The sequence below is a fragment of the Monodelphis domestica genome, chromosome 3, assembly GCF_027887165.1.
Source record: "Monodelphis domestica isolate mMonDom1 chromosome 3, mMonDom1.pri, whole genome shotgun sequence".
NCBI classification, from domain to species: Eukaryota; Metazoa; Chordata; class Mammalia; order Didelphimorphia; family Didelphidae; genus Monodelphis; species Monodelphis domestica.
The window spans coordinates 84,822,727-84,834,545 of record NC_077229.1 but is presented as its reverse complement, the minus strand read 5'-3'; positions in this window follow the sequence as shown (position 1 = coordinate 84,834,545).

Sequence of the window (11,819 nt, the reverse complement as noted above, 5' to 3'; positions counted from 1 at the left end):
GAAATGCTTTCAGCCTACCTATCAGCTGTTATTAGGGTATTAAGTACTTCCATCTTCTCCTCAGTCCTCACTCTCACTTTCTGACCCTGTGACATGTTTTCTGACTGATAAATTCATTGTATAATTCCATTCAGAGGTCTATAGAGTAAGGAAATATAGGAGTCTCATAGGGTCTGTATGAAGAGGGCCTTTCCATAGTCCAGTATCCTGTGTCTGAGAGAAGGGGCATATCTGCTGCTTTCCTGGTCTTTATTGGGCTTTCTGTTGGAATATCCAAACTTAACTCTGGCTAAATATATTTTCTGGTGTTCGGATTGGGCATGGCTGACATAGATTTAGTCACAATGAACTCAAAGCTCTGCCATTATGAGAAAAATTAAAATTTATTTTTCTGAAATGATTTAAGTTCAAAAATACATTCCACAGAGATGACCTTTAACTTTCACTAAAAACCTAATGAAGTGATTACTGACTTATTTATCTCCCTTTAATGGTTCAGGGCCCAAAAAGGAAAATGATTATATTAACATCCAATTTCTAGTGGATGGCAAGAATGGAACCTGAACTTAACCCTTATTAAAGGGCCTATTCTATTCTCCTTTGCTTTTCTTCCAAACTTGGAACCATGGTGAACTCTGGACTTTCAAGTAGACTCTAGAGTAGGTCATATTCTCTTGCTCTAATGATTGGACTAGACTAGGTTTTGAACTGTGCTAGGTTTGGGAGAATCTCCTGGAGTTTCTGAGCAACAACAAACCACTACTTCTCTTGTTTCTCACTTTTTGTTTTCCCTCTTCTTAACCTTTCCCACCTGCAATCACTTACTGAACATCACCAAGGGGACAGACTTGGTTGACTGTGTCTTTGGAATGGAGCTCAAGGAAGGCAGAAACTCTGGGTCCCAGAAAAAGTGGAGAGTTTCAGGCAGTTAGATTGATGTCTTCAGGAAGCACAAACAGACTCTCTCCTGGCTGTCAATGACTGGTCTCTGTCTGGAGACTGGAGGAACAGGGAGAATTTCTAGTGCCTAAGAGGCTTAATCCCCCAAAGTCATCATTAGAAAAATCATATAATTGTATTTCCAGTCACTGAGCAGTTTAACTCCCTAAGGCAAATATTCCCAATAATGAAAACTGTCCAACATTGCATCAGAAGTTACATACTCTGGAGATCTTGAGCAGGAAGGCACCTTTGAGGCTCTTAAGTCCAATATGAATCATCTGCCATGACCCCAACAAGAAATCCAGTCTCCCAGGACATTCAACAGCTGTTGTATTTTTATTAGAAGGAAGTTTTTGCATCTGATGAACCCAAATCTGCCTCTTTATGGAAATTCCTCATTGTTCCTTATTCTGTCTTCTGAGGCCAAGCAAAATAAGTTTAATCACTCTTCTACATCAGATAATTTGAAAGCTGCTGTAATGTTCAAATAAGATCTTCTCTTCTTCAGGACCAACATCTCCAGTTCCTTTTAATTGGTCCATATATATATATATATATATATATATATATATATATATATATATATATATATATATATATATATATATATATATATATATATATATATTACTTTGCCTGATCCAGATTGCACTTCAAAATTAATATTTTGGAACCTAAGTGTAAGACTAGACTTTTACTTATATTAAATTTCATCTCCTTAGATTTGTTTAAATATTAGAGCTAGTCAGTGTCTTTTGTTTTAAATGCATAAATATTTCATTAAAAGTTTATAATTGAACATCAACAAAAGTAACCAAACTTTTTGGCAACTATATTTAAATCAATTCATTACATTTAATTTTTTTTAGAAAAAAAATAATAACACAATATATTTGGAGAAACAAAAGACCAAGAAAATCACAAGAATCAATGAAAAAATATAAGGAAAGTGGGCTAATAGTACCATATTTGAAACGTATTATAAAGCAGTAATTATCAAAACCATTTGGTACTGGCTAAGAAACAGAAAGGTAGATCAATGGGACAGAACAGACATTCAAAAAATGTAAGGCTTATCGCCAGGGTCGTCCAGCCCTGTGTGACCTCACTTGGGGTAACAAAATGAAGAGTAATGAAGGGACGCTATATGAAAATGCATAGCGACAAAGCTTTATTGGTTTCACACAAAGCACATATAGGTTAAGACACACAGGAAGATATGATGTTACCGCCCAGCAACAGCAGGAACCAATAATTGGGCAGATTGATAGGAATTCATGATGTTACCTGCCAGGCACAGGGAAGAACTGAGAAGATTCCAAACAAAGACAGAGAAATAACTTTCCCACAGCCTCTCATAATTTCTCACAACCCTTATCAGTCTTCTGCTGGCTACTCCGACCTTACAGTTTCTTTCTCACAGACCGTATCAATCATCCTGCTGCTGCTATTCCAACCTTGAGCACACAGCTGTGCAGGTCATACACAGTTCAACCCATGACCCCGACTATGCAGCCCAACTGGGGAGGAAGAGGAGGCTTAACCCTTACGGTTCTGCCTTTAAGGCAATGCCTAGACTACATTCATCCATATCACCTAGATTGGCATATTTATTGCCATATAATTGGGCAAAGTAGTTTTTAATGATTACCTAAATTTCCTCTTCATTGGAGGTGAGGTCCCCCTTTTCATCTATGATACTGTTAATTTGCTTTCCTTCTTTCCTTTTTTTAATTAGATTGACCAGTACTTAGTCCATTTTGTTTGTTTTTTCAAAGTATCAGCTCCTAGTCTTATTTATCAGTCCAATACTTCTATCACTTTTGATTTTATTAATTTCTCCCTTAATTTTTAGGATCTCTAATTTGGTTTTTTATATTTGGAAATCTTCTATTTTGTTGAATGCCCATACTTTCCCCCGGAAGTATATAGTCAGTTTTGCTGGATAGCTGATTCTTGGTTGAAGACCTAATTCTCTTGCCTTTCTGAATATCGTGTTCTAGGCCTTGCGATCATTCAGTGTGGAAACTGCCAGGACGTGGGTGATCCTGGTTGGTGCTCCGTAGTATCTGAATTGTTTCTTTTTTGGATTATTATAGGATTCTCTCCTTAGCTTGAAACCTTTGGAATTTGGCAATTACATTTCTGGGAGTTGTCTTTTGGGGATTTAGTGTAGAGGGTGTTCTATGAACTCTTTCAATGTCTATTTTGCCCCCTTGTTCTAGAATCTCAGGGCAGTTTTCTTGGATCATAGCTTATATTATGATGTCCAGATTTCTGTTTATTTCTGGCTTTTCAGGCAGACCAATGATTCTCATATTGTCTCTCCTTCCTCTGATTTCCTGATCTGTCACCTTGTCAGTGAGATATTTTATGTTTTCTTCTAATTTCTTAGTCTTTTGACTTTGCTTTATTAATTCTTGCTGTTTAGCAAGATCATTGGCTTCCAGTTTCCTGATTCTGGTGTTTAAAGACTGGTTTTCCATTTCAGTTTGGTCTATCCTGCTTTTTGAGACTTCCAGCTGTTTCTCCATTTGGGAGTTCTTGTCCCTCAGATTATTGTATTCTCTTTGCATTATTTCCCATTTTTCCTGCCAGAAGGCTTCCATCTTTTTGATAACCTCCAATTTAAATTCTTCAAGAACTTGTGGACAATTTCCATTTCTTTTGGAAGGGTTTGGAGCATTTATTTGGGTTTCTTCCTGTTATTTCCTCTATAGTCTGTATTTTTCCTCCATACTAACTATTCAAAGTCAACCCCTTCCTCTTGCTTTTCCTGGTGTTGGGAGGTTGTTCCCAGGCACTGTTTGCCATCTCTATGGAATTTACTTCCCTTTCTAGTCAGAAATCTGAGTGAGGAGGGCTGGCTCTCTGTGTATGGAGCTTTTGCCTCGGGCAAGCTCTCAATTCTCCACAGCTGCTCTATCTTCCCAGGGGCACCCAAGGTCTGCACCCTGCCTGCTGGCTTTTCAGGTATTACTGCTCTCAGGGGTAGGTCCTTGGCGGTCTTAGTCAATTCCCAAGACCTATAGGTGCCCCTTGCTCACTTCAGGGGTACCCTTCACACACTCATTGATTATGGTACACTGGTTCTGAGAGCCTGAGGTCTGAGCTCCCCTTGCCCACCTGCCAGGGTTTCGGGTGTTACTGCTCTCAGGGATAAGTCCTTGGTGGTCTTAGTCAACTCCCAAGACCTGGAGCTGCCTGTTGCTCCTGGGGTGTCCCTCCCTCCCTCATTAATTCTGGCACTCCCTAACTTTAACTCTGGCTCTGTAGGTGTGATAGGGGAGGGTAGATCAGCTCAAATTTGGGTGAGAGCTTTTTCGTTCCCTTATAGTGTAGAAATGCCCAAATGCCACGTACCTTCAATGCTGCACCCTACTCTAGGGTCCCTTCATTCTTATGAGGATGGTTTTCTCAGGGTCTTTTGAGGTCGTCTGTATCACTGAGTCTGAGCAGGGGAAGCGAGCTGTGTCTAATCTGCCACCATGCTTACCTGGAACTCTCTTCATTTCACTTCTTAAAGTGTCGAAAATTTTTTAATCATCCCAAGTCCTCATTGGGAGGGATATAGTGGATTGAGTGTTAGGTTTTGTTTAGGAAGCTTTTAAGAGATTGAATATAATCACTGATACTAACTAGCTATATATCTGTACAAGTCACTTCATCCTTCAAAATCTCAGTTTCTAAATCTAAAAAAAGTTGATAATAATCTTAGATTTTAGATAATAATCTTAAAAAATTATATATTTTTGTGAGCCTAAATTTGAATAATTTGTACAAAGGAAATTACCAACTTACATCTCTATATTTTGTTATTGTCTCTTATTGACATTATTACTATTCTTATATGATGTAGTTCAGAGCTCACAAATTCACCAAAATGATAGGTACTTGACCCAGTCCTAGATGCTGAACTCCCAAATATGACTTTCTCTTTGACTTGTTATTCCCTAGCCTCAGAATTTATTCTCAAAAAAAATTTTTTTTAAATCTTAGTTATCATTCATATCTAGAATTCCTCAAATATGGGCCAAGTGAGGCCTCAGTTTGCATACAAATTCTCAAGATAACAAACTTCAGTGATACATGGAGAAAAGCCATTTCATCCCAACAGAAAAGACAAGAGATCCAAGTACTTACAGTAGTCTGTAAATAACTGGTCTGCTCTTTCCCATGGAATCCTACATAGTCCCTATGTTTTAGATACCCTCAGGAAGAAAAACATACTTTGGCAGTTACCAATAAAGCTATACTCTTATTGTTGTTCCTGGATTGTCTGAATAGCTCAGTGTGGTGGAGAAGGTAGTGGTGGCAATATTCCAAGCTCTTGATTTTTCTCTTCACATGAGAAACTTTAGTCCTTCAAATATAGGAGTCATTTGGGCTTTCTTCTGTCTCCAAAATGGAATGCTATCAAAGAATTAGGGAGTCAATTCTCTTTTTTCCTTTAATCTTGGGAACTCTCAAACTCAAACTCATCCTCAGGTTATTCCTGGCCTGCATTGGCTAAGAAGTGAGATTCTGGGGTCAAATTGTCCAGCAACTCAAACTCCTTTTCCCTGCATTAGAGGTTAGGGTTCAGAGGCATAGTTCATGAAATTATCCTCTCTGACCCTGCTGGCAAGCACATATCTACTTTCACCACATGCTTCTTCAGGAACTTTACCAATGCCTTAGTAGCTTCCATCTTTTGGGCAAGATCAGGGTAATCACAAGAACTCCAGTTTCTGATCTGTTCTCAGAAATCTGTGGGTGAGAGAATGTAACTCCAAGACAACCATTTCTTGTTGTAAGGAGGGTTTGAAGGTGTAGAAATGGAATAGGACATAAGTGGATTATGTATTGATTAGGATAAGAACTTTAAGAAAGTGTCTCTGAGGCTGAAGGCAAGACAGAATTCTGTGACTGAGATGAGAACTTGGAAGGAGAGAAGCAGATAAACTTCTGACAGTTGGTCACTAAGCTCTGAGTTGGTCTCTAGCTTTTGGTGGAAACAGAAGAGACACAACTTAGTCTTGCTCTCTGGTAGTTATAGGAGAGGGAGAAATCAAACCCATCTCAAAGGTTTCTACTTGCCTGACCTTGAGAAATCATCATGGAGAAGAAGTTGACATTGCTGTGGTGAAGTGTTTTGAAGAAAGAAAGAACAAAGGCCTATTTTGCCTGAGCTCTGAGAGACATCTCAGAGATATACTTTGGTTGGTTAGCCTCTGCCATATTGGCTAACTGACTATCCTTATTAGGAGACACTGTCAACAACATTAAGCTGTTTTTAATAATGATTATAGATTCGGTTTTAGTCAGATAGTGTTTTGGGTTTTTTTTAGTAAGTGCTAAGCAGATCAGAGTAGCTTGAAGAAACAGAAGTGTTTGCTTTGAGGCAAACATAGGAAAGTGGGTGAATGTATAGTTCTCTTTAGTGTTCAGGCTTTCCTTGTTACTAATCCTTATACTCATATCTGTTAAATATAACTAAATAAATTTTTATACGAATATATAGTCTCCAAGCAAATTACATACTGGCCTAGTGAAGGGAAGTCACTCCTGGCTTTCCTTCTGAGAGGATACAGAGGTCTGTCCAGTGGCCTCTCTGAGGACCCAGGGTCTCTCTGCCCAGGTGTGGCATCACATTCGAGTAATGAAGATGAGAAACACCAAGCATTCAACCCACTTTTGCAGGCATCACACACAGTGCCCTGCCATAGTATCATGGTTTGTTTATTATATAGGTTTTCAGATACATACACACAATCAATTCTCTATGTATGTGATATTCTACAATTTGATTGGATATTATCAAATCACCTAAAAAACACTCTTATGATGTTACTACAACAAAGAATTCTGTGATCATTTACTAGGTTTCTACAATACTCTGTGATAGATATGATTAATGTGAATAAAGCCATTTGTAGGTTAGTACCCCTTGACCTGCTGAGAGGATTATTATGCTTTTCGTTGGCTTTCTCTATCCATCATAATTGCTTGGGAGATGAACAACAAAACATTTGTATATAGGTGTGGGGACTTAAAGTAGACCAGTTTGGGGGTTTTTCTCAATTTACAAGTTCTGTTTTTCTTGTGTTACTTTAAAGTGCCTAGCAATGCTGCTTGAATTCTGTTCCAACAAATTCATTGGAGTGTGGTAACTGTAGGAAAAGATTCATTATAATACTCAAGCATTTAGCCAGTGTTTATTGTAGGGCCTGGAGAAAGGAGGGGTCATAGGCAGTAATATTTGGGCTTTAGTTCTGAAACTGCAATTTTGGGGGGGGGTAATCACCTAGGGGTTTAAAGTAGGGTATATATTTATTGATCCTATAAGTATTTTCTCTCATATTATTTCTCCTGTATTGGGAAGAGAATAAAAATCATAACAAGTCCATTAGCGGGGAAAATTTGGGAAAGAAGTCACAGAGGGGAATCAGTAGGGGACTTTCATTCTGGGGTCTGATTTGCTGACCTTCCTTCCTCTGACCATGATTTTGTCAACTGGACAGGGTATGATGGACTCCAGCATCTCCTCTCTTTTTATTTTTTAAAGTAAATGACTTTATCTCAATTTGGACTTGACATATGATGGATCCGAAGCATAGGATTATAATAGGAAAGCAAACAAGAATGAGAAAAAAATAAGACAAGAGCAAATTCACAGGCAATAAGCATGTGAATGAGACTGTTATGGGATACATAAGAATAAACACTGTCATAAAACGAGTTTGCAATAGATGAGGCCAAATGAAGGGAAGTACTGGAATGGCTAATATCCATAATTTGTTTATGCAGTGTTTTCAGGTCAATAGAAAATTCTGAGTGGTTCCAAATTATAAAGATGTGTTGTTGTATATTCTCCCAAGAAATATCTGATTAATTAAAAGGATGGGGAGAATCACAAACCCATTTTTACTCAGCATGGCACTTTGATTTAAATCTCATTTTTATATTCTGTAACTGATTGCCAATAAAAATGATGGCTTCTTCTAAGACATTTAAACGAGCCTCTAACACCTTATCTATGTGTTCTTGGGTTAAGAGGGCAAGTGAAACATTCTTAGAAATATTGTCTACATGTTGTGTAGTGTGGACTGTTTGAGCAAGAGCAGTAGTGGATGCAGCCAAGGATGTGATTACTGAAATAAGAGCAGTTATGCCCAGAATTAGGGCTGCAATAAAGCATTTAGGATGACTTAGATTGTTAGAAATTAGTTGTAAGGCATAAACACCTGTATCATCATACCAATCAGTTGTCAAGTTGACAGGGAGCATAATAAATGGTGATTGTTTAACAATGAATGCAGTGGTTGCAGAAATAGATGGATCAATACAGTTTGTCAAAATACATCCTGAACGAGAAATATTAAAAGTGGTGGGAGATTAATGTTGTAAGGCGGAGAAACTGTAGTTTGTTTGAATAAGCAAAGCATGGGGAGATCTAACACATGCGTGGACATATCTGAAGTCTTCCTTGTTGTTAGGATGTAACAAAACAGCAGGATGAAGTGAGGCATTCGATCTCCATAAAGAGAAATGAGTGATGGAAGACTAAGGGTTTTCAAAAGAGACCAAAAGAGGTGAGAGCCACCCAGGACCATACCAATGGGATATTGGCCCTTCAGAGGGAACAATCTGATTCACTTTGATCCAATTAACCTTGGCGAATTCAGAGATAAGATTGTGAGATGTTCTAAAATCGAAACCTGGGCTAAAAATAGACTAATCAAAGATGTGGAATGAGTTATTAATTATGGGATATTGGACACCCTTATGAGGAATACACATTTTCTCCAAGTGGGAAAACCATGGTCCTCATCAATTTATTGCCAACATTTCTCTGAAAGTTGTTTACACTCAGGAATATTTTCAGAGGGACTTTCTGGAGTTAACTGAAGGGAGAAGGGAGAATGCATCTATTGAGAAAACAGGGGAAAACATTTGGAATAGCCACACAAGTCTCTTGTTGTCTTTGCTGGGAGATATGAATGAAAATGTACTGACAGACAGCCTGAAGTTGGGTCAGGCCCAATGGTAAAGCATAAAGGTGGCATATGGGATAATCCTGAGTATGTAAAATTAAGAGAAGACTTGTGCTCTATATAATCATCTGTGGGACCCCCAAGAAATTCAGAATCATTGGTCTATACCTGGAAATCATTGAATCATTGAAGTGGTGCACTTCACAAAGTGAGTTCAAAGACCTATAATTCAATTATTGGAACCGTGATTTATTAATAAAAGAAGAAATAAAGAATCTACCAGCTGGGACAGCCCTCCCTAGGGGAAGCTGCACTGGACTACTTTTTGGAAACAGTTCATATAGGGTTACAAGATGCAAAGTTATTTCCTCTTACATATAGGTTCTTAACCAAACAAACCTTATCACCGACCCAGGAATGTGGCTTTGGAGATGCAGAGATGATCCTCAGATTTATGAGGGGGCTATTATCTAGGGGTTGTTTATTTTCACATCCATTTAGTCATCTAGCCCTAGTTAGCCATATGTTATCTTGCTTCCATCCTTACCTCTTTGATAGTCCTGAAATTTCTTTTGCTTTCCTGCCCTTTCTAATACTCATCCCCAAGCTAAGTAGAGACTGGTCTGCTGTCTGCATACACAGCTTGACTTCCTGGGGGAGGGAAGCCAGGTCTGTTCCCTAAAAAATGCTGACAGTGATTTATCTGCTTTATCTATTTCAAATTTACTATCCTCCCCTTTGGGGAGTGCTTCATTCCCTCCTTTTCTTGTTCATGAGTCAAACCCTTGACTCATCAGACAGAGGAGAATAATGTGATCTTAAGGTCAAAAGCTTAATAGCCTGAAGATGCTGTCAGATATAGGTCATAAGACCGTTGATCAGGCAGAGTCCTATCAAGAGGCCCACTATTACTAATATGAGTGGTCATGCCAAGGCCATGATCAAGATCATGGTAGACAGCCAAGGACATCAAGAGAAAAGACTAGAATACCAGGTGCTGGATTGAGTATTAATCAGTTCCCTCTCTTGTATCCTTCCCTGGAGCAGGGCTAGAGATTCCTGTCTAACCCCAGAATGATTAGCATAGAAACAACAGGATTCTCCCAATGCCAAGCAGAGCCCCTCCCCCCTCCCCCACCTAAAGAAAAGGAGGTCAATCCCTCTCCCCTATTTTGGAGAACCATTTCTGCCAGAGAGGATAGTGATTTTTCCAGGAAATTAATAGACATTTCTAATTCACTAAGGTCTAAATCAATCTGTTGAGAGAGAGACTGGAAATTCTGGTTTCCCTGAATGAAGGTGGCAGTACTTAGGGATACAATTCCTCCCATACCCAGCCCTACCAAGACTGGGATGAGAATCAGCACTCTATAATGTCTGATAAGGTCCATCGGATATTCACTGCTCTGCATCCCTTCCTCTCTACCTCCTTCCCCTGAATAATAGTAAACCTGGGGAATAATATGAACCAGGATGCAAATTACAGTCACCTACAGCATCCTTCATTCTTAAGGTATAAGTTGATAAACAAGGCATGAAACCTGTGGTACAGGTGACTTTGGCCTCAACATCAATGATTGTGGTGATATACAAAGCATTTGGGGAGAATGAGGGAGACAGGAACCCCTGGGCCCCAATACCAACATAATATGGAGGCTGAGAGTTCAAACAGAGCCAACAGTCTGATGTTGTCTGTGGGGGGCACTTGCATTCAAGAAGGAAAAGACATTTGTGAGCATAATGAGGAGGGATTGCTCTCTGTGAGGACGCTTTATAGCAGTCTTAAATGGTCAATCAGATGTGGAGACAGCGGGAGTGGGTTCCAGTCCAAATCCTACAGAGACCTCTTGGTTCTGACCTACCGATGAGGGTTGTGTTTTGTCAACTATTTGCTGCACTGTAAATTCTATCCCTGGATCCTTGCCTTTCATCTCTAGCCTAAGTCCCCATGTCAGGCCTAGTGGCCATCCCTTATCCTCTGGGTCTCTAGAAGTTAGGGAAAGGGGATTTCTGGAATCAAGGGGAGTGTCCCAGCCCATGCTTTGCTCCATTTGTAGTATGATATAGGGGTCTCTCTACTGCCATGGGGCAGTGGTTTCACATCCCCAGGCTGCATAATAGAATTCTCCTGAAGATTTGCATGATGGTGGCCCTGTAGATGGGCAAGCATAGACAGGGATTTCCGCTAGATACAGAGTCCTAGCTGGAGTTGTGCATGAAAGTGAGGGATCTATCCACTTACTCCCAAGTAAATCACACAGATCAAAAAGAATTTAGGAGGCCTTCCCCTCCCGGGTTGGTCTCACACCAACCACTTACTTCCCATCCCCTGTTCTACTGACTACCCATCAGTATTAAACTACCTGGAAGGGTAGACTAATTTCCAAAAATCCCAAGAGTACAAGTCCAAGCATAGCCCCATGCGGTCCTAGTCCCCCCCCCCTCCAAATATCTAAGGGAAAAGGGGCAATGGTCTCAGTCTTCTGTAGCTTCTTCAGAGCTGATCCTGCCTAATCCATTTCACAGAGCAAGAAAATCTGACTCCAGAATCTACTTGAAACCCTGAATTCATCCTAGATCTCAGTTTAGAGGAAAAGGAAAGGGGAGTAGAATAAGCTCTATATTCTAAATTGGGGTCACATTCCATCCTTGTCATTAACTAGAAATGGGATTAAGGTCAAATCACTTTTCCTCTTGGGCCCTAAGCCATAAAATGGGGATTAAAAAAATCACTATTCAATGCATGATTGTTTTGTGAAAGTCAAATAAAATTATTTTGTGTAATTTATTGGTTATCTTAAATTTTTATTTTTGTCATAAGAGGTGAGATATGAATCCATTGTAACCCAATCCATCTTAACCATGTAGAGTCCAAACACCAAGGAAAATCTTTAGCCAGAG